Source organism: Dermacentor variabilis, chromosome 10, assembly GCF_050947875.1.
Source record: "Dermacentor variabilis isolate Ectoservices chromosome 10, ASM5094787v1, whole genome shotgun sequence".
In the NCBI taxonomy this organism is placed as follows: Eukaryota; Metazoa; Arthropoda; class Arachnida; order Ixodida; family Ixodidae; genus Dermacentor; species Dermacentor variabilis.
The window spans coordinates 54,946,630-54,966,605 of NC_134577.1; the positions used below are offsets into that span (position 1 = coordinate 54,946,630).

The window sequence follows — 19,976 nt, forward strand, 5'->3', positions numbered from 1 at the left end:
CTTACTTATTAGCATTGTTACACAATTGTTAAAACTATAGTTGTGTAATCAGCGTAATAATGGGCTTCGATGAGGAGAAAAAACTAGGCAGATCTTTATATAAATTGGGAAAAATAGGGGCTCCTACGTTAGTAGTACCTTCTTTAGAGTAGCATCAAGAAATGCTAACGACTAGTTCCTTATCTTACAACTACGGATAAGAAGTGCAGCCTTATTTCTGCAAAATACGATCAAAGTATCTTCGGGAACTGCGAAAGAAGCTTTGTCACGGATAATTAGATCATACAGCTCCTGACTAGTTATTAGTTATGCTACAAACAAAATTGCTTTGTTAAGTACAACTCTCTAGCATGAAGTCTTTAAGATTAAGCTATTGTAAACGCGTAGGATGATAGCATTGTAATCAGTAATTTCTGTGTTAGGAATGCCAGCGGCCGGTGGGTCGGTTGAGTTCGCAAATCATTGATCAATAAAGGTGCCATTCATTGATCATTGTAATCATTGATCAATATAGGTATTCTTAGCAAAGTGAATGGTGAGAGTACTTAAACATTGATACCCAAAACGGCGAAAAAAGGTGCTCAAATAGAACACTTACGCGACGTGGTATACAAAAAGGGAATTTTGATATCGTTGAACTTAACATGCGATAGATTTTCCATGGCTTGACGACAACCACAACAGAACTCAGCAACTTAGCAGAGGGTGAGTGAAAAGTATACATAGGTGCACAAACTCGTCTCTCTCTGAGGATACGATAGTCGCGCATCATGAACTTATTCAGTGCAGATGAATGGTAAGGAGCCATGTTGGATGGTAATTGCTATGAAGGGCCAGAATACAGGGTGTTACATGACCAGAGGAAGGTCAGATTCCTTTACAGTGGCAGTATAGAGAGCACTAGTGCCGCTGGTGCGAAGAATGGTCGACGGTAGGTGAAGGCGGCTTTAACTAGCGATGCCTTGACTAGCCAGCCCTACCCGGTGGTCCGCTGTGAATATCCTGCTTCGCAAGATTGCTTGCTTGATGACACAAGGGGTTGATCCAGCAGAAACGCCGAATTCTGTGCAACGCGAAAGGAATACGTGAGCCGGTGCGTGAGCACAACTACAGCTGCTGCTAAGGAAATGGTCTGTACAGTTGGCAACAGTGCGATAGTCCTGCTGGTGGAAGTACGTAATTCATAGTGAAGTTCGAAACACAGTTCCTTGCTTCAGGCTGTATGTTAAGCCGCGACAAAAATAATAACAGTAATGGTAGTGTATGATGAAATATGTCAGCCCGAAAATAGTGAGAATTATGTTGTTGAATAAAGCATCTGAGAGAAAGGCGACTTCGTGCTCCGCTTGCGAGCTCCTGGCTTCGCACACGACTGAAAATTTGGCGATGTTCACAGCAGCAGAGCATGCTATCCGCGTACTTTTTGTTTGTTTATCAGCACCATTTTACCCCTACAATGCCTAACGCACCTTTTGTATGCTGGAACGTTCGAGCCCTTGAAATCCAAATTTGCGCACGTAAAACGTAGGTAGCGATATTAATAGGCTGGAGTCAAATGCCAATAGTGGATAAGCTTGTGAGTCCCATCAGCAATGAAGACACTGATTATTTCGATTCGTTTACTCAATTGATGTAGTACAAATGCACTCTTCATGGCGAGAAATAAAGGTGTACAAAATCTTTGGATTTACTTTGATGTAAATCCAAAACTGTGTTGTCATTTTTCTTGGATGCCTTCAAAAGCGAAATCTGCAATGTAAGTATTAAGAAACTTCAGCAGCAAGCGGCCTCATAGCGGGACAACAGCAAGTGACTTCTACTGTAATTTGGGCATTGTATGTTTGTCACCACAGGTAGAGTCCATTAAATGAGTCTGGATGACTTATCACGCGCCGCTGAACTGGCGCCTACGTACGTGTTGTGTAGGCAGAAAAGGTACAGGTAACACTGGCAATTTGCGTAGGCGAAGCGTGTAGGCAAAGAACTGATGTGTGCGGTGGAACAATCAGGGTGGTTTAGCCAATGTGAGAATTGTGGGCATTGTCTTTCCGGGCTTTAATGGCTTCGTGACCTTGCGGTGTGATTGAGTACGTAAAATTTGAATGAATTATCCTGCTCGAAAGTTAGCGCACCAAACCCTCTCGCGGAATGATAAGTGATGCAAGCGTATGTAACGCTCAGAGGTGAATGCAGTGGAACGTAGCGCCACCGCGCAGCCAGAATCGCTGCAACAGGTGGAGCAGCGTGCATGTTCAACCGCACGACGTCGCTGATGACCGCCCCCCCCCCCCCCAGCCGTCTGCATGTAAAAACCGACCGCACCTCATCGCTGATATCCCCCCCCTATGTACGTGGTAACAGCCCGGACCTCATCGCTGAAGACCCCCCCCCCCCCCAATGCGTGTCGAAAGCGACGGGACCTCATCGCTGATGACCCCCCCCCTCCCCAATGCATGTCAAAACCGACGGTACCTCATCGCTGATGACCCCCCCCCCCCCAATGCATGTCAAAACCGACGGGACCTCATCGCTGATGACCCCCCCCCCCCAATGCATGTCAAAACCGACGGTACCTCATCGTTGATGACCCCCCCCCCCCCAGTGCATGTCAAAACCGACGGTACCTCATCGCTGATGACCCCCCCCCCCAATGCATGTCAAAACCGACGGGACCTCATCGCTGATGACCCCCCCCCCAATGCATGTCAAAACCGACGGTACCTCATCGTTGATGACCCCCCCCCCCAATGCATGTCAAAACTGACGGTACCTCATCGCTGATGACCCCCCCCCCAATGCATGTCAAAACCGACGGTACCTCATCGTTGATGACCCCCCCCCCCAATGCATGTCAAAACCGACAGTACCTCATCGCTGATGACCCCCCCCCCCCGACTGCATGTCAAAACCGACGGGACCTCATCGTTGATGACCCCCCCCCCCCATGCATGTCAAAACCGACGGGACCTCATCGTTGATGAACCCCCCCCCCCCCCCGAATGCATGTCAAAACCGACCGGACCTCATCGCTGATGACCCCCCCGCCCCCGACCATGTCAAAACCGACCGGACCTCATCGCTGATGACACACATATAGGGGGGGGGGGGGTCATCAGCGATGAGGTGCAGTCGGTTTTTACATGCACAAGGGGGCGGGGTCGTCAGCGCCGTCGTGAGGTCGATTTCAACATGCACGCGGCTCCACCTGTTCCAACGATTCTGGCTGCACGGTGGCGCTACGTGTTACTGCATCCACCTCTGCGCGTTACTACGCTTGCATCACTTCAGATTTCGCGACACGGTTTGGTGCACAAACTCCGTAGCAGGGCAATTCGTTCAAACTTTACGTTCTAATTGCACTGCAAGGTCACGAAGCCATTGAAGGCCGGAAAGACTATGCCCACACTTCTCCCACCGGCTAAATTACCTTGATTCTTCCTCCCGTGGGCAGAATTTCACATCGGAACGCACAAGCAAAGTGCGTGACCGAGCCTTTAAGAAGAAAAAAAGAGCAGCGCACATACCGGTTTTTTTTCTCCTACACGCTTCGCCTACGCAAATTGTCAACGTTACCTGCACCTTTCCCGCCTACACAACACATACGCAGGCGCCAGTTCAGAGGGGCGTGATAAGTCACGACACATTTAATGGACTCTGCCTGTGCTAAGTGACAAACATGCACTGCCCAAATTGCAGAAGTCACCTGCTGTTGTCCCGCTATGAGGCCTCTTCCAGCTGAAGTTTCCTAATACTTACATTGCAGAGTTTGCTGTTGGAGGCATCCGAGAAAACTGACAACAGTTTTGGATTTACATCAAAGTAAATCCAAAGATTTCGTACACCTTTATTTCTCGCCATGGAGAGTACATTTGCACTAAATCGCATAAACGACTCAAAACAATCAGCACTTTCATTAGTAATGGGATTCATCAGCTTATTCACAATTGGCATTTGACGCCAGCCTATTAATACCGCTACTTACGTTTTACGTACGCAAAATCGAATTTCAAGGTCTGAAGCCGTCCAGCGTACAAAAGGTGCGTTAAGCAATATAGGGGTAAAAGAGGGCTGATAAACAAACAAAAAGTACGCAGAAGGCATGCTCTGCTGCTGTGAACATCGTCAAATTTTCAGTCGTGTTCGAAGCCAGGAGCTCGCAAGCGGAGCACGAGGTCGCCTTTCTCTCACATGCTTTTTTTCAACATCATTCTCACTCTTGTCGGGCTGACATATTTCATCATACACTACCATTACTGTGCATATTTTTGTCGCAGCTTAACATACAGCCTGAAGCAAGGAACTGTATTTCGAACTTCACTATGAATTACGTACTTCCACCAGTAGGACTATCGCACTGTTGCCAACTGTACAGATCATTTCCTTAGCAGCAGCGGTAGTTGTGCTCGCGCACTGGCTCACGTATTCCTTTCGCGTTGCACAGAATTCGGCGTTTCTGCTGGATCAACCCCTTGTGTCATCAAGCAGGCGATCTTGCGAAGCAGGATCTTCACAGAGGACCACCGGGTAGGGCTGGCTAGTCACGGCATCGCTACTTAAAGGCCACCTTCATCTACCGTCGACCATTCTTCGCAACACCTGCACTAGTGCTCGCTATACTGCCGCCGTAAAGGAGTCTGACCTTCCTCTATTCATTCAACAGCCCGTATTCTGGCCCTTCATTGCAATTGCCATCCACCATGGCTTCTTACCAGTCATCTGCGCTGAATAAGTTCATGATGCGCGACTATCATATCCTCAGCGAGAGACGAGTGACTACGGTTGTGCACCTATGTATACTTTTCACTCACCCTCTGCTAAGTTACTGAGTTCTGTTGTGGCTTTCGTCAAGCGATGGAAAATATATTGCCTGTTAAGTGCAACGATATCAAAATTACCTTTTTGGATACCACGTCGCGTAAGTGTTCTATTTGAGCACCTTTTTTCATAGCAAAGTGAGTAGGGAGGGTACTTAAATATTCATACCGCAAACTAAGAATCCCTATGGCACCTTTATTGATCAAACATTTTCAAACTCAACAGGCCCACCGGGCGCTGGCATTGCTAACACAGACATTACCGATTACAACGATATCGTTCTATGCTTTCACAATAGCTTTATCTTAATGTCTTCATGCTAGAGAGTTGTACTTGACAATGAAATCTTCCTTTGTAGCCTAACTAATACTAACTGATGATCTAATTGTTGTTAAAAAAGCATTTTTCGCAGTTCCCGTGGGCACTTTCATCGTATCTTAACTCCCACTCTAACCGAAAAAATGCAGAAATAGGGTGCACTCCTAATCCGTAGTTGCAAGATACGGATCATGTCGTTAGCATTTCTGGATGCTATTCTAAAGAAGCTACTGCTAACATAGGCGGCCATATTTCTCCTAATTTATTTGAATATCTGCCTAGTTGCCTCTCCTCATTCGAGTGCGTTCTGTATGCTGATGACACCATTATATTTAATTCTATTAATTGTGTAACACCGCCAATAAGAAAGGTAAACGAAGATCTTGAGGAAATATTCACGCATTGGGAACGTAATAAGCCGCAGAATAATCATAATAAGAGGAATTTTGTCGTCTTTATCTGACATTAGCGATTGCCTGAGCACCTTCGTTCCACTTCCATCAACAGCCAATATATCAGAGCAGTTGATCATTGCTCCTGTTTAGGTGTGGAATTTGATCGCCTCCTGAAATTTGACCTTCACGTAGCTAACGGAAAAGGAGAAAATGGTGTATGCACTACGTGTTCTAATTAGGGCACGGCCATATTTCCAATTTGTATGTTCATAACGCTTTATTATGCTTTTCTGGTCACCTTGACATTAGCTATAGCATTCAATAATCGGGAAAGATACATCACCTAACGTCTCGTAGCACAAGTTCTAATCAATTACATGCACGTAATATTTTGCATGTGACTGATATATTTAAATATAACCTTGTCATTTTGATCTTTAGGGCATTAAGCAATATTATTCCAGTAACCATAACAGCAAGGGAATCGCCTCTGAATACAAACAAAACTAGATTTGCAGAGAATAACTTTTTTTGCCAAGCGTTCGCACATATTACGGCAACTATCGTGAGCTTTCTTTCTGGAACGCATTACCAATTCCTGTAAAATTGCTGAACGCTCAAAGGTTTCATACAGGACGTCACCACTTTCTTTCAACTTCATCCTATACTCTCCTTTTTCAGATGTTTTATTTTAAGCCTATTAGGTAGAAATCCACAGATTTGTTATTGTTCAATGCACTCGACTGCTGTTTTTGCGCTCTTTTGTGTCCTGCCTCCTAAACCCTCTTAATATCGAACATTTTACTAGTTGCCATGGTGGTTTGAATAAGTCTTGTCATCGTGCACAGGGGGCCTCATTTCTGATTCTAACTACAGGACCTACTTCTGTATATAAATATCATCTAACTATCCCCGTTTTCGCATAAAGTACATTGATTGTGATCCTCCGCTTACACTAAAACGTTGCAGTAGCCATGAAACTTTGGCCTCGCTGCTTGCAAATATAGTAGCCGTTGGGCATCGCATATTTGTGACAGTTTGAGCCATCAACCAGCCTGTGACGACACCGAACTCAGGCCACACGAGCGCAGTGCCGGTCGGTCCGGGCCCCTCCTCGCTAGGCGCCTTCGCATACTTCGCTTCGTGCTGAGCAACGCCAGCTCGACCAACAAGTAGTAGCCGCATCTAAATTCTACGTTGTGTGCAATAGCTCAATACAAAGCGAAGTCTGCCAATACTTTTAAACAGGAGTGTGCGCGCGATGTCAAGCATGCATGTGGCCTGATCCTAAATTTTGCGTGGGTTGAGGCTGGTTGCATATTCAAAACTAATTCAAATTAGCGAGACCCGACGACCGCGATAGCCGCTAAGCCGCGTGGTCGAAGCTTCTGTGTTACGCGGGTGGGCGCGGCTGAGCGTCATCAGGTGACAGGTCGCGATATTACGTACGATAGTCGTGCTTTGGGAAGTACGCAACTCTTAACGAAATTTGAAACGCAATTTCGCTTACTTCAGCCTGTTTACTACAGCGAAGCTGCTAGCCTTTTGTTGGTCGGCACTTTTAGCGTCCATGTCCGTGGGCAGCAAAACTGTGGGCCTATCGTGGAGGTAGTGCACCAGCCGGCCGAACCGCATCGGAGGTGGAGCAGGCTTCAAGGACAGAGCAAAGTGAAGCGAAAATAGCACACTGCTTGAAATCACGTATACAACATGCAGAAACGCATTCGTTTCAATAATGAACAAGCAGAGAACAAACATCCCAACAACATATTTGTTGATAAGGCGCTCCTGCTGACAGTGCGAAGCACGTAGCGCTTCCCGTATACGTTCCCCGCTAAAGATCGCTGTTGCACAAGTTGCTAAGGCGACGGCAGCTTGCCAAGCGGGAATCGCCGCCACTAGCTTTTTCCTATGGGTTCGCAACACATATGACTCAAGGGCAGGAGCGCAAATACGAGACGTGAATGGCAAAGGGAAAAACAAACGGCAGTACGACCAGTGGCGGGATTCAGTCAAGATTACCATTATTTCCATTACTGACATTACTCTAAATTATTGTTCGTATGCATACTTTCAAACACTAAAGCATTGCATAGCCCTCCTCAGCAGTTGCAGCGGTGGCTTCGCCGGACATCCATCCGCTTGAAGCCCTGATAACGGTTATGCTCAGCTGTTACAGGTACAGGTCACGGACAACTTAGAACACCTAAACGTACCCAGTTAAATCCAGCCTGCCGTAATGCGGTCGTATTTCCTACTCATTAAAGAGATTTCAAGTGCTGAAACCACCTCGAGAACACACAAATCTAGCGAGCGGTTAATTAAACTAGTTCAACATGAGATTAGGCTACGTTACGTCAGGTGAGCTGGCGGGGGTTAAAGAAGGTATAGCGTGCGACGACAACGGCAGCAATGCTTTCCTATGCAGAAGACGGCGGGGCATTCGCAACACGAGTAGAACCACTTACCTGAGACTTCGCCCACCTTTTGATCTTTTGAGCTGTCCATCTCGACCCCGAGGTTCGACCAAGTTTTGACTTGTCTTTGCTTTGTCATTAACAACTAGATAATGACCTGAGCGCCCTTACCTGTAGTGTTCCACTCCGATGACCTCCCCCACCCTCCTATTCTCCTTAAGCTACTCAACCGCTTCCCTGCCAACGCATCTAAATAGTTCGACTCACTGCATGTGACGTGTGAGTCATCGTGCATACCATCGGCATTACACGTCGTCATTATCGTCGAAATGCTGGCCTTATCGCAAGTGCTGCTTCCGGTGTTTCTTTTATATGTGCGTAAGTAGGCGTTTGCAGGAATTTTAGGTAATGGTGTCAATGACCACGTCGTCGTGACGACAAACGTGACCGCTCGGACGCAGGTTCGACACCCGTCGTTCGAGCTGGACCGCTCCAGCATCGGTCAGCGGCACTGCGGCGAACCGGACACCCAGTTGCTCCTCCTCGAGGGACTGTCATTCAAAGTGCGTGATGGGGAGATCCTCGCCATCATCGCCACTTCCGATGCGCGCGCTGCTCTGTAACTGTGAAAAAATACAAAATACAAACATTTGAGAGTGCTGACAACTCATTCAGGAAGAAATAAACGGTTGTCGCATGTTCTGCTGAGTTTTCAGGAATTTGTATAGTGCTCGACAGACCGTCGGTGCTATGAACAACGGGAAGTAGAAATATATGGACTCCGGTGGCTGTAAGCGCCGTAATACAGTGTACTTCATATAAACTAGTCAACTGGACACGTCATCTAAATCTGCGAATGCAACAATGCTCTCACGCGGGAACACATGCTTCGAGTTAACATTCAGCAACAAACGTAACGTACCGCGCGACCAATGTGCTCGTCTCCCAGCGCTGCCCTCTCGCGGCTCCGGCGCACGCTTTCCCAAATGACGTCAGTCGTGAGGAATACGTTGGCTCGAGCTAATACGCGAGCACTCTCCGGTAAAGGTAGCCAAACACAACTATGCGCTTTCGAGGCCCGAGCATGCAGCCCAGCATTGCGTTATCCAGCCTATACCGGTATACACGCATGTACTCTCCTGCGGTTTTATAGACTGTTTTTACTAACTGTCGTGCGGTTTTACTGTTTTATCTTCAAGTGCTGTAAGCGTAATCAGACGACGTGCATTTGCATAAAAGGAGTAATTATCAATTCGGATGCATATAAAACAAATACATGCTTTTATGAGACAACAGCTGGGCTGCTTTGAAAGAATGAAGTATGTAACGTTTGAGAGATAGGTAAACTCTACAGCTATGCGCATAAAAGATTTGATTACGGACCTGAAGTGCTTTTTTCACAAAATATGCCGAACAGCTGCAAGCCTTGAAAGAAAAATGCAGCAACGCCAAGTTTACGACTACGTAACTAGGCACCAAGACCAGATACTGCAGACCTGTCAACTTCATCTGTCAGGGTAATTAAATTGGAGAAATGTAACTTACTAAGTCACCACTTGCATCAAATTGTTTACGATGTTTACAAGGGTGTTGCATAAGCCCCAGGGTATCTAAATTGGAGAAATGTAACTTACTAAGTCACCACTTGCAATAAATTGTTTACGATGTTTACAAGGGTGTTGCATAAGCCCCACTAACAAATTAATTGGTGTGCGCAAATATTTCATACTTTCGAATAACGAAACGAATAGTGTCCTATACGACTCGGTCTTCGAATATTTGCTAATCGTAAATGCGAATATATTCCGAATTTTCCTAAATGTTACCTGCCTCCAAATAGAAGTAAAATTGGAAAATAATTACTGCAAACTTTCACCCCCCCCCCCCCCCCCCCAATGCGAGCATAGTATCTAAACACTACATGGGAACTTGCGTTGTGAAGCAGGTCTCATAACTTGCGTAGCCAGATTAAGCTGTAAAGTATTTATTAATACACTTTGAAGAACCCTGTGCATGCGAATAAACTACTACTTTGTTCCTAATGCTCCATTCATGCGTTTAATGAACAATACTTCATGAACCACGATGTAATAACAGCAGGAACTTGCACACTTCAGTACTGCAATGTTAACATGCTTTTATATCTGGGAAAACGATTAATATTTATTTAAAAAGCTAACCTAAAGGTGTTCAGTATTCGACGCGATTCGATACGAGTCTGGGACTACATGATTTTCATTCGATTCGGTCTCAAATATTGCTATTCGCCCTCCCTCACAATGTAGTAGCATATTTCAAAGCAGTGTATAGCGTACATACATTTTTTTCCAGTTATCATGAACTATCATATACAGGACTATCGTGTACTGGTGCTTAAATCGTCCCCCACGACATTCGTCATCAATCTTGCCTATGACTGCTTTACTTAACAATCTGAACTCGCTACTTTCCGGACAGGAGCGCTATGTCTCGTTGACACCTGCATGCGATTCATGACCTGAAAGTACCAGGCAGCATTAAAGAAGTGAAATGCATTCAGGATGGGGGAGATATGATAAGCCGCAATGCGTAGAAGTGTTCTGTACCGTGCTGTACTGCACTGTACTGAGAAAGGAGCAGTGACCCACACCTATTGTTCCTAGAGCAAGCGAGTACTATACACAGTTAGTAAATACCTTACAGTATTAATTATTAAACGTAAGTCGCTCTATAGCTGCATGTAGGGAAATTCTAGCCTGAAAATTTCGGCCATATTATGGCCCGTCTCATGAACAGCAGACAGCTACGCATATTTCAAATATTGAACTGTCGATGGCACACTGCTGCTTTCTGAAGTCAGCAAAGTTCTTGTCAAAAGCGTAAGTCCTATTAATGAATCGGCACGCTAGATAAATTTTGACACTGAAACTACGCTCTAAAAACAGTTGCACCCTCTTGGGTGAATATATGCCACACAAAAATAATCGTCACCTCTCTTGCCCGCATTTCCTTTCTTTAACGCTGCGAGCCCGGTACTTCAAAATCACAAACGGCATGCGCGTTATCAGCATGACATAGCATTCTCGACAGGAAAGTAACGAGAACAGCGTTTTCAAAAAAGGAAACGGAAGCAAGTTGTGCGGCACATATACACCCCAAAGGGTGCAACTGTTTTATGAGTGTAGTGATCTTCTTGAGCTGCTCCGATTGCGAGGCGCAAATTAAGCTAGTTCAGCGAAACATTTATTATGCAGTCAAGCAATTCTGTACTGTATTGAGCGCCTGTGCCTATGTCTTGCAAGTGGGTTATACCTATTTACATTTCTATCAGTGAACCATCAGCATAAATAGAAACGTGACCACAAAATAACCTATTCGAATGCCTGTTAGAGCAAATACATGGAATTACTCTGTAGTCGGTTGTTAAACATGGAGTAGTGGTCCGAAGTTTACATTTTGAAGGCTCAATTGAAGCCGCATTTACAAATGGAGGTGTTCTTGAAAATGGAAGAATATGTCAGAAGATTTTCGGAATTATTCACTTTTAAGTTTACGCTGATGATATCCCAAATTGTGCTTTATAAAGTTCAATACTATCAAATTATTCCGGATCTCAGAATTCGGCCGGAAATCTCCAGCTCACAAAAGAAACGTAGCTTACGGTATATTTTCATTAATAATTGCTACAGAATTATGCAGATCAGATGCAGAATCCTTAATAGTATGTAACAGCGGTTTGTGAAGTATTCTGAAACATTTGAGTGGATACACAAAAGCTTCAGCACGGTTCTTGTCTAACTTTCTAATGCTATATTTAAAGCTAGGTTGTTTGTTATTCGAATCATCAACCTTTCACGTGAGTGCAGCTATTGAACACCAATGGGCGCTACTTGAATTGCAGCTCTTGTATTTTTTCCTGTCATGGCTAGCTCAAAATGAACCGAAGCAAACAGCACTTTCAGGTATAGGCACAATGCGCGAAGGTGACATAGTCACATTATACCCTAATGAAAAAGTGTGTAGAGATGGAAATAGTTACAGACGTTTTCCACATTGGTTGCATGTTGATGATGAACGCTAACACAGCTTTTATCAGTTCGATAGTTGTAGCATGAAAAACAAGTGGAAATGTGCAAGTTTGTAGCTGAGCATATACGGTTGGACCTAAATAAAATGATCAGGAATACAAGGAATTAGTTAAATGTTGTTATAACGAAACAGGATATACCGAATGTTAGAAAAAATGAAGTAGCTCAAATTAACCTTCATATTCCCTAGAAATTCACAGTGCAGTATGGGCAGTTTGAATGACGCAGTAAATGATGTGACAAATCCTGTTTCGTCGTCCAACTTTGCTATGACGAAGTTTTACTGTATAAAATATTACGAAGCAAGTTTAAAATTCACTAAATTTCTTTTATGTTACCATAAATTAAAAGCCTTGATTTTTATCGTATTCAATAGAATTCTTTAATATGTCGTAACAAGTTTTGCATTGTTTGCATGAAAACAACCGCCACAATGACGGTTGCAAGGGTTTTGATTGTAGAACATATCTGACGTATAATGTGGTCGCGTAATACAGTCGAAGGTCGTCATAACAAATTGCCACGCGACATGACAACACATTTAGTATGTGACATTCGTTTATATACTTCTATATGCGTACACGTTAATAACAGCGAAAAGATTTGATAATTTTTCGCGTACTTGGTTATATCCAATAATTTCTTATATCGCAAGATGGCGTTATATATATATTTCACTTCGACATGCAGAACAAGAAGGTTGCGCCCTACTGGACATCTTCTTCGCCCGACATCCAAAGTAGAGTAGCCAGCTGCGCGGAGACGTATTAAACGGACTCTTCATGCCGTCCACAAGGCTGGATCACGTGTCCCCTAATCACGTGTCCCCTAATTTGCTCGCAATTGGCACGCGTGATCTGACATGAGCCTGTGACAGAGGATGCTGCTCACGTCTCTGCTCCAGGAAACAGGTGAACCTGCGAGAGAAACCAAGGCCAGAGAGAATCGCAGGATCCGTGTCTTCATGAGCGCATTGAGTCATTGATCTGGCTAAACAGTTACAGCGATGTCACAGCGCAGTCAGCAGTAAATTCGTGCCTTTCGTTCCTTCATTTGTTTATTTAAATAAACAACGAATTACCCACTACCCCACTCTAGTGACTCTCAAACGGTGTAACATGGTCCCATACAAATATTGGTGCAAAAGGAGATTCACCTGTAGGTTTCCTTTTCACATAGAAATGAGATTCAAACTTCGTTTTTTTCGGTGTTGCTGCATTGTGCATTGCAGTTCTTACCAATTATCTCGTTGATATTATGCATGTTAGCAATGCTACTGAGAGAGTAGAATGGCAAAAAAACTGCTATGTGCCAAAGAGACCAATGCTTTTCTCGAAATCTTAGGCCATGGCGAGCTGATGAACACACGAATCCGAGATCGCACCGAATCCGAAGTCAGGCGACTCAACGTTGGCTCTAAACTGCTTCTCGATACTGGTCAGTTCATCATATGTTTGGGGTAACAGTCCTGTTAATAAGTTCTGTTTAAATGATATTACTCATGCAGCTGCTGTAATAATGTCTGATTTCATTTACTTGTAAACATGGAAAAAATAGACAAATAATGGAAGATGTACAACTGTCTAAGCGAGGCTAGGGACTCATTGACACCAACGATCGAGCAGAGGGCTACTGACCCAAAACAAATGCTCTTTGATCCGAGCGACCATTTGCGGTCAAATATAAGACCGGTTGCTTGGCAACCAATTTGATCACGCCAAAGCTGCGACTCACCAGTGTGAATTATCCTTTATTGTTCGCTCTTTTGTCATTACGTAATGCCTATATGGAGGTGACTGCCTTCCATTTCTTTTGAAGAAGTTAATCGCCCTTTTTGCATTAAAAATCAATAGTTACTGTCATTCTGTGGGATGATAAAACCAATGACAGCGATGAGGTAACCTAAACCTTTGCAATCGCCACTAGTGTTCTGCCGCACGAACCTGAAACATGCGAGCCCCTTGGCTTCATCGCAGAGAGCAACAATATACAGGGTCTTCCAGCTATCATGAACCGAGATTTTAAAATATTCAAATGCCACGTAGGTGGACGGCACCAAGACAGTGTTGTTTGCCGTCGCTTTGAGATGCTCAGAGTTTTTGTTTTTCTGCAGTCCGCCAAATTACAAAATGATAAATAATTTTTCAAATTCTCAACTAATACATTTAGATGAAAAGTGCCAATGAGAAAATTGTAGAGCGACATGAACTCCCCATACAGCTTTCTGTTGCCTTGAAAATGCTTCGCAAGGTACGGCAATGCCTACAATTTTTTTTCATATTCAACAATTTGCCCTTGAGAAGCGTGCAATTCGGTGCTGGCATGTGAAAGGCACGACACTTATCAAGCAACATTTAGGAATTCTGCATCCGCTGTGTTTCAGTGTGATATATGTACTCTGGAGGATCGGTCAGAAAACATGAACACCACCGCCCCCTTTCTCGTGGCACATACCCCAAGGCTAGATCAAAACAAGAAAAGTAACTCAAACAATTCGTGCTTTCTAATTTAATCATTCTATTATCAGATTGGTGTATTTAGACATCTGTGTACCGACATCATACCTTCGTGATTTGTAGAAATCGTACATAGTGGGGACATATTACGACTACTTAGTTCCAACATGAATATTTTTTCTGACTTGTACACTAGATGAAACATGAAGCGAAATGAAGAGAGCACTGTCTTCACAAAAATAGGTTGCCAGTTTATCACACCAGTACAACCTTTCCACTATACATCCGGATGAAGTAAAAACGTATAAGTAGCTTCATGTCACAATAACTAACAATTTATGCGCTGCATATATTTTACGTATGCATATTCGTAGGTAAAATAACATGCGTAAGTAAACTAGCATGTCACGACCTAACTTAAAACGCGCTCTTTCTTTAGTTATTCTTCTAGCTTAGATGATTGTTATTCGACGAAGCCTACAGTATAAATGTGCAGTTTAGGATATGATCAAACGAAAAGCTCTTCAAATCAGATTTTCAGAATTCAGCACTAGTGACTCCCTTATTTTTTAAATGATGATAGCACCATACCGAGATTTGAAGCTAGGTGCAAATGTTTCTGTAGTATCTTAGTGTGCTAGGTGTTAGTCCTTTACCTTCCGGCTTTGGTGCTGCGCTGCTAAGCCCCAGGCCTCTGGATCAAATTCCCGCCGCGGTTGCCGCATTTATATGGAGGCGAAATGCAAAAACGCCTCTGTACGGGGCGGTTGGGTGGATGCTAAAATTGAAAGAAAAAAAAACAGTTGGTCAAAATTAGTCCGGACTCCCCCACACTATGGCGTGCCTCATATATATATTGTGATTTAGGAACATAAAGCTCCGTAATTTATTTTTTTCTTCTATTTTTCTTGATTTATTTCATCGTGTATTTCCCCTGATGTCTGAACCCCACCAAGGATGGCCACAATAAGCGAAATCATCACCTAGCTCAGTGAAGTATAGAGTCCGATAAACATGCGAAATGGTGATGCTCTAAATAGTCAAGAAAGTTTATTTCAGTGTCTTGCGGGAAAGTTCACGCACATTAAATATGTTGAATTTGTAGCCGTGTTTCCATCTTCACGACTCCACTGGGCTAGTAATGATCAGTGAGCAGGGAGAGGGCACTACGGAACAAGTAAAATCTTGAAGTTAGGCTACCAATACTGCTTCGTTCGCGCAGCCATGAATAGGAAATCTGAGACGATGCTTTGTGGAGAAAGCTGAGAATGTTATGGATCAAGTTCGTGGCGATAATTATGATTCTACTGAATAAGACATACGTATTACTGTTCCAATGCGCCGTCACAGTTTCAGGCCAGACGGCAAGAGCTTCTGGTAAATGAATGCAGCACTATGTCAAAGACGATGACTGATTTCTTGCGATAACATGACTTTGCTCAAAAGATGCTACAATAATAGAAGAAAACTGCACCAAATTACCTCTTTTTTTAAATAGCGTAATGTCAAAACAGTCGGACGCCTTTTGAATAAAATGATTGCCAATGAATATTGCGTCCTTCGCTCAAATTAAATTTCGGATAAACGCCACAAAATTCTCAGTCCCTTCGAGTTCGTTTTAAGCGGAGCGTACTGTAAATAATTTTAAAAAATGATAAGTAAATAAATAAACAAATAAATAAATACACGCACTGGGATACTGGCAAAGAATGCACTGACACACATTCTGGGTGTCTAAACCAATGAAAATGAAGTATAACAGAGAACCCTCAAATATGTCACTGCATTACTAGATTGGTGTGTTTTACGGAATATTGCGAGCAGATATTATATGCTCAGGTTTTATGCAGGAAGTTACCTTTTACTCAGCAGAATAGAAAGGGGAGTAACCAAGGGCCCGATTTACATTAATATTATAAGACGCCTACAAAGACAGCAATGAGAACATAGGGAAAATTACTTGTACTGGCTAACGTAAATAAATTATAAATTAATGGCAATGAAATTGCCTAGAAAGATAACTTGCCGCAGGTGAGGAACGATCCAACGTCTTCGGATTAGGCGCATAAGAGACGTGGGATCGTTCCCCACCTGCGGCAAGTTTTTCAAGCAATCTCAATGCCACTATAATTTATGACATCTTTAATCATTTTAGCAAGCACAAGTAACTTCCCCTATGTTGTCCTTGGTGCGTTTGTTTGTTGGCACCTTATGCTAGTACATATATGTATATAGGGTAGTCTGGCATGGTTCGCAAAAATAGGCTTGCTTTAATATTTCTCCCCTGATGTCCTCAACAACTGCGAATCTTGCTCAGCGTAACTGATTAGTTCCAAGAACAAGCATTACAAGAATTTCCAGCGATAATGCACTTCACACATAACCAGCTAGCCCAACTCTCAGCTCTGCATGATCGTTGGCCTTTTAGGTCTTTTATCTCGAAACCGGTACGCACGTCCAGCTGGCGTCATTTAGGTGAGCTAAGATTAACGCGCCACGAGAAAAGAAATTTGCGCAGGTGCGCCCTGCTCACTCAACGGTGCTGGGCCTGGGCCTCCCTCGCCCTCCCTCGTGTATACACTATGGTGCTACGATTACTGGCAGGAAAGTCGGAAATGTAGCACGCAATGCGTACGTTGAACGACACACTGTGGACTGCTCATCTGGCTTACAATAAGCGCAATTTTTTTTTCAGATACTGCGTGCTCTTTTTGTGATAAGTAATTGAATAAGTAACATTGTATAAAGCTTGGCGGTGTGGATCAACGCACAGTGGCGTTAGGCCAGGTTTCTAGTCATTGATGCGGGTACTTCGACCGCGCGGCATTCATTAATTACGCAACGTATATCTTCACACTAAACTGCAGAAATATGAAGACCTACTATCGAGCTCAAAGTGCCGTGGTGTAGTCAAGCATAACCTTCTTGGGCTATGTCGAGCTGTTGAGACAGCTTTTGAAACCAGAATCAGTGGGTTCAGATGCTGCTTGAGAGCCATAATACGCTACAAAGCGACATTAGTAAAACATGCCGGACTTGCAGCGCCGGTGTTACGGGGCACGTGTAAAGATATCTTAGCGGCCACAAGAATTACTGGCCATATTTGTGTGAAAAAAAATTTGGTTCCTTTGTTTTTGTAATCTATTTCTTGTAATCAAGCTCATTCATCAACCTTAGGTTTACACATTGGACGGGATAGCTGGGTGTTTTGCTAGGTGTACTTTTGACTTCCTTACAAAGGGAATTTAACGACTATAACTTATGTCAAACACTTAGTGCTAAATTATACCTATTCAAACCGTTAGTCTGCACCTTACCAATAGTACTGCGAAGGTTTTGAAGTCTTTATCATTATTGCACTGATGTTTAAGCTTAAGAATCTCACTTGCTTCACCTTCCTCTCTGCTCTCCTTGCAGAGTAATCGAGCAATCCATGATATCCAGTGGTGACGTCCGGTTGAAACAGCTGGCTTTCTGACCTTGTGCACCCATTAACATTCATCGCCGTCTGACTGAATTTTATCGGCGTGCCTGTGTTGACTTCAGCGCCGTGCGGAGGTGGGCAACGACAGCGCAAGACTAAAATCCAGCTGTATCAAATCTCCAGTATCAGCACCGAAGTGGACAGCCCGCAACGGTCTTTAATGAGAATCACCAACATCAGGTATTCGACTGGATTCGGGGCAATCACAGGATCAAGCAGTACGAGATCTCAAGAATACTCGCCATTTCCCTCGGTTCAGTGAATCAGATACTGAAGGACCCCCTGCGTTACAAGAAGATTTGAGCTCGTTGGGTACCACGGCAACTGACGACTGACACGAAAGAGTTGAGGAAGAGAATCTGTCAGCCGCTACTCCTGCGATATGAACGGGAAGGTGACGACTTTCTTCGCAGAATTGCAGCGCGAAGTAACACGGACAAAAGGCATAGGTATAAATTAGCACTTTGCCCGCATTTCAGCGATTGTGGCTAGCTGTCAGAAAGTGCACGTATAACACTCAAGTTCGAACGTTTAATGTAGAACTTTATCTGCAAGTAACCGGCCCTGTTCCACACGCTCCCTATTTCTTTTATTAAAACGAAATAAAAGGACGGGTTTATAAAATAAGAGCTATACAAAAGGACATATAGGGAGCGAAGGCTTGCTGTTTCAGCCCAGTTGTTTGATGAAAGTATGTGAGGTGTGAAGGTTCACAATTAGTTTTGCAAGAAGTTGCTTTTACAAGCTTTCGTTGCCTGTGCATGCCGCAGGAATAAAGTAAACACGAATACAATATCTCCCCATTCTTCACACCTTAGTGAATGTTAAGAGCATGTATATCAGTAGTGTATTCTTGAATTCAGTGTGCAATCACATAATATGGCAAGAGAGATCCTAGACATTGACATCAATGAGCTTCCTTTCCTAATTTTATTCGTTATCATTCTGCTAAGTATAGAAATCATCGAACGCTTCCTTCTTTACCTAATTCTAAACCACATTAAGTTACCTTGAGTAGCTTGTGAGCAACAAATTATTTCGAAAGACATCTAACTGGAAGATTGGTCCAGGAAAGGGCACTGTGCCTTGGTTCTCTCGGATGTACAACCTCTCTACATAGATCGTCAGGTGCTGTGTGCTTCAGAAGATTACAGCAATGATACAAGGCGCGCTGACAAGTTGAAAAGCAAACCGAAGACGAAGTCGAGACAAGTTGCTGACATTCTTACCGCGGCTTTTATGTTGTGTGCTGTGTTTGTATGCTTTAAAGTCACGGAATCGAAGCATTTGCAATCAAGAAATTTCTGAGCATTCAACTAGGGGGAAATTCAGAAATAGATTCTGAATATTTGTGCGCCATGCCATATCGAGCACCCACTTCAAATTGCATTTTTTTTTCACTGTGCACTTGCTCACATGTATCCCTTCGCTACCGGTCAGTAGTCTCATGTCCTTTAAATCCGAAAAGAGCACAGTTAATAGTAGCAAAGTTGTAACGTGGCCATCTTAATCGATTAATAGATGAAATATTGAGCCGGTCCTTGCTGAAATGGCGACGGTTAAGAAAATATAAAAAGTTGACTTTTATATGATGCTGCAATCTTATTATCATTTGAACAGTCTCAATCAAGAATAATATGTCCATGTTTGCACGGTACACGCCAGGCATGATGTACTCTGTGTCGTGCCTTACATCCTGCCCCGTACACTCTAAAAGAAACGCCTTCACTCTTGCCGACAGAATAGTAGTGAAATCGAGCACTAGCTGATGCAATGAGTACTTGGTAACATCTATACCTATCCAATCACGGCTTCCACCGATGTAGCTACCACGCAGTCCGAATCCCTGGTGCGTCCACATGAACCGCAGTTTCGTTCCCTCGCCAAAGCCATGGATTTCAGTTCGTGCCCAGCCGGATCGCTTGTGGTGGGCCCTCTCTCCTGGCCTAGACTGCAGCCCTCTGCCGACGACAGCCACACCGCATCAGCAGATATACTGCTTCGCCTAAAATGTTATACTTCGA

The 19,976-nt window shown here is 43.8% G+C and overlaps 1 long non-coding RNA gene across 1 annotated transcript in view; it reads left to right on the top strand.

The window, feature by feature from the left end:
• Positions 1-18,744, top strand: part of LOC142560556 (uncharacterized) — a 252,032-nt gene extending 233,288 nt beyond the window's left edge. The window contains exon 3 of the long non-coding RNA XR_012823394.1: positions 17,886-18,744. This is a non-coding gene — a long non-coding RNA (uncharacterized LOC142560556). The remainder of the gene's footprint in view (positions 1-17,885) is intronic.
• The last annotated feature ends 1,232 nt before the right edge of the window (positions 18,745-19,976 follow it).